We start from the raw sequence: 3,709 nt of genomic DNA, 5'->3' as shown, positions 1-3,709 counted from the left end.
ACCCAAATAGGGGACCACCGGGCTTCTAAGTGTAATGAGGCGCTGAATTTCATGAGTGGGGTGCTGCCCGGAGTCTGTGATGCTTGGGGTGGCTCGGAGGGGGCAGACAGGGAGCTCAGCAGCAAAAGGGACCCACAGTCATCATGTGAGGACACAAACCCAAGTCTTGCCAGGTTGATGCCAGCTATCGACGAGGCACCTCTTGCCCGTGGAAGGTTCCAGCAAAGTTGAACCCCTTGTGGGTCTTTCCTGTGGTTGCCCTGGCAACAGGAAGATCCTAAGGCCAGGACTCAAAGAAAGACCAGATTCCACTTCAGGGCTGAGCACTCTGCCTCCGGTCCTCTCCTGGACAGCAAAGGTGGCGTCACCTCTGAATGTGAGTGACACGGAGCAAGACCCTGCCCCAGGGCCCCCTGCACAGGCCCCAGACCCTGCTGAGCAGACCCCAGATCCCACCGAGCAGACCCAGACCCAGCCAAACTGACCTGGGGAGACCCCAGACTCAGCCTAGCAGAGGTGCTAGTCAGACTCAGCATCTCAGGGACTGGGTGAGAAGTGGGGGGCGTGGGGTGTGGGGGGAATTAAGTGAAAAGCACTATAGACAGGCAGGTCAGCAGTGGTCTCTGGACAAAGGATTGTTTACCCAAGAACCGGTCATGAAAACAAAGTTACTAAGTGTGGCGGCTCCGGCAGGGAGGAGTGTGTGTTCTATGCTGCACAGCCCAGGCCGTCCTGCCAGCCGGGCGCCCACACCACACGTCCATGCCTCTGCTTTGTCCTGCCCCGAGCTTGCAGAGCCTATGTAGGTTCCAGGGAATTGCCGAGACCCAGATCAAAGGTATAAAGGAATGGATTCTTCCCAGAACAAATGGACAACACACACACACACACACACACACACACGCATATGCACACGCACCACACGCACACACATACACGCACAGCACGCAGGAGCTGGCCGAACCCTGCTCATGTTGGACTTCCAGCTCTGGCCAGGGGCCGTCCCCGGGAGCTGATCAGGCCCAGCTGCTCTCTGACTCCCCTGGGCTGGGTGGCTGGACTTTAGCTCTGAGCCCAACTGGCTGCCTAGTGGGGCTCGTTCTGTCTCTTCTTGACCTACCACCCACCACACACTCGCACATGTTCACACTCACACACATCCCTTACATGCTCACACTCTCACACGCACATGCTCACACATCTCACACCCATGCACTCTCATGCACCCACACACTCATACACAGTCCTACACTGTCACGCACACTCACTCACCCACTCAGACGCTTACCACCCAGAGGTGCGGCAGAAGAAAGGCCTGGCCATCTGAGAACAATCATCGGGAGCCCTAGTAGCTCAGCGCTACTCGGAGGCATGTGGGGCCCTTGTGACTCAGGATGCTCTCGATGGCAGTTGGTTTGATTGGGGAGGGCGGGGGCAGGCATTAAAAGGACATTTACACCAGGTGTGCTAAAGTAACTGTGGGGATAGTAATGGTTTAGCCTCAGGGACTACTGAGGGTAGCCCATTCTTTCCTACTACAGTAATGAAAAAAAAGAAGAAAAAATTAAAAAAGGACATTTACTGATGGTTCTGTTGGGTAAGCATTGGGCCGCTCACCACCAGGCCAGTGGTTCAAACCCACCAGTTGATTGGAGGCAGAAAGATGAGACTCTGGAATCCCTCTGTTGGGTCGCTGTGCGTGGGGATGACCTCAGGGACGGTGGGTGGATGACTGTGTCAGGAGCTGGTCCAAGAACCTTGCCTGCTCCCCCTCATTGAACCCTCACACAGTCCCCCGAGACAGTGCTGCTGCTCATTCCCACTTCCCAGCCACTCAGTCAGCGGGCAGGGCTGGCACGGAATAGAAGGGGCTGGAGAAGCCCGCTGGCAGGCCCTGCCCCAGAGGGAGGCTGTCCACAGCCAGCCCCTCCCGGTGCCTATGCTGACCTTGATCACTGGCGACCGACCTCCTGCCTGCCCAAGGTGGGATGCGGGCCCGGCCCATCTAGCTGAGCATCCTGGGAACACCTCCTAACGCGGTGGGCCATCGTGTCCCTGTGTCTGAGTCCCAGGGGGGCTGTCGTAATAGAAGCCCTCTCCTAGCAGGCAGTGCCCAGTGTCTCTGGGGGCATCCTCCTGGGCTGGCGCTCAAGCGTCCTGGGTCCCCTTGGGTCCCACCTTCACTGGCTACGTGCCCCCAGGCAGGTCCCTTGATTCTCTAGATGTGGGGCCTGCTCTCTGCCTTCCTTCCCTTCTACCTGGCTGTGTTGATCACCTGACAGCGAGACTCCAAGGGTGATTCGGATCAGCCAGAGTTGGGGGGGGCGGGGCGGGTGTTACTGGCCATGGAAGCACAGGACACCATCCGCAGTGTTCAACGGAATGAACAGAGGCTCTGAGGAAGGCAGCCTCGTGCTTCCCCCAAAGCCAGGGCTTGTATGTCAGCCCGATCTCAGAAGGAGGCCCCCACACTCTGAGTCCCTTCAAAAGAGAAGGCCCTCTGTGGACCTGCCAGGCGTGTGGACAGGCTACAAATTGCCCAGGCCTTGGCACCGGGCTCCGGGTTCAAGTCCTCAGGGCGGTGTCATGTTGTCCCTCCTTCCGGTCACCTCCGCTCTCTCCTGCAGTGCGCAGGGCCAGGCCCCACCTCCCTACGAAGGAGGCTGCGGGCCCTGCCGGAAGACCCTCCTGGGAAAGGGGAAATCGGAAACAGCCGTGGTGCGGAGGGACGCGTGAAGGTTGCCTAACCCGGGGACCAGAGCCCCCTCAACTATTACCCACAACCCCAAACTATCGGCCACAGTCTTCTTCCAACCACACGACAGTCTGACGTAACTAGGAACTTCACCAGCACAAGAGTCTCGAGCACGGACAGGCGCTCTGGGGGGGATCAAACTGAGACCGGAAAGATTAGACGGGAAGTTTAGTGAGCGGCGAGGGTGTGTGCATGAGTGGGGTGGGGAGAAGGGTGAGCCTGGCTGCATAGCCCAAGGCAGGCAGCCAATGTCACGATGAACGGTCCCTGTCGACAATTGGCATCTGGAATTGCTGCCGCGTCTGTTCTCAACAACCACAGAAACGAAGCCGCTGTCTTTGGGGGTAAATGCCCTTCTGCAGTGAGACCAGCGTCTCTTTCTGGAGTGTTGGCTGTGGGTGCTGCACCCGCCTCCCGAGCCTCCATCTCGGAGGGAAAGCCCATGGTAGTAGTCTGAATAAGCCAAACGAGGACCCCAATACCTGTGGAATACTATACAGCAGTGAAAAGGGACAGGCCCACTGCCACACACGGAATAAAGTGGATGGATTTCCAAGTCGAGTAGAAAGGCAGGCCCAGAACACCGGGTAGTGCAGGTCACGCGGTGCTGTTCAGATAAGAGCAAGCAAGACCAGCCTGTGAGGATGGGAGTCAGGATAGTGGGTTCTCCTGGGGGGAGGGACAGGGAGGGTAGCTTCTAGGTGAAGGTCAGGTTCTGGTTCTTGATCTGGGTGCTGGTTATATGGGTGTGTTCCCTATACAAGGTACCCTGGTGGTGTCATGGTTATGTGCCAGCTGCTGACTGCAAGGCGTGCAGTTTGAAACCACCAGCCGCTCCTGGGGAGAAAGATGGGGCTTTCTACTCCCATAAAGAGTTACTGTCTCAGAAACCCACAGGAGCAGTTCTGCCCTGTCCTAGAGGGTCGTTACGAGTTGGAATCAACTCAATGGCAG

At 57.7% G+C, this 3,709-nt stretch overlaps 1 non-coding gene across 1 annotated transcript; it reads left to right on the top strand.

The window, feature by feature from the left end:
* The first annotated feature begins 1,432 nt into the window (after nucleotides 1-1,432).
* Nucleotides 1,433-1,543, top strand: LOC115871992. Its single transcript, XR_004047591.1, has one exon. It is a non-coding gene; the product is annotated as a small nucleolar RNA SNORA66 (small nucleolar RNA).
* Nucleotides 1,544-3,709: the final 2,166 nt, after the last annotated feature.

This window comes from Echinops telfairi, unplaced genomic scaffold (assembly GCF_000313985.2).
Source record: "Echinops telfairi isolate 266 unplaced genomic scaffold, ASM31398v2 ScPeMD7_7416;HRSCAF=8454, whole genome shotgun sequence".
Taxonomy (NCBI): Eukaryota; Metazoa; Chordata; class Mammalia; order Afrosoricida; family Tenrecidae; genus Echinops; species Echinops telfairi.
Note: the sequence above shows the minus strand (reverse complement) of the source record. Positions and strands in the feature narration are given on the sequence as shown.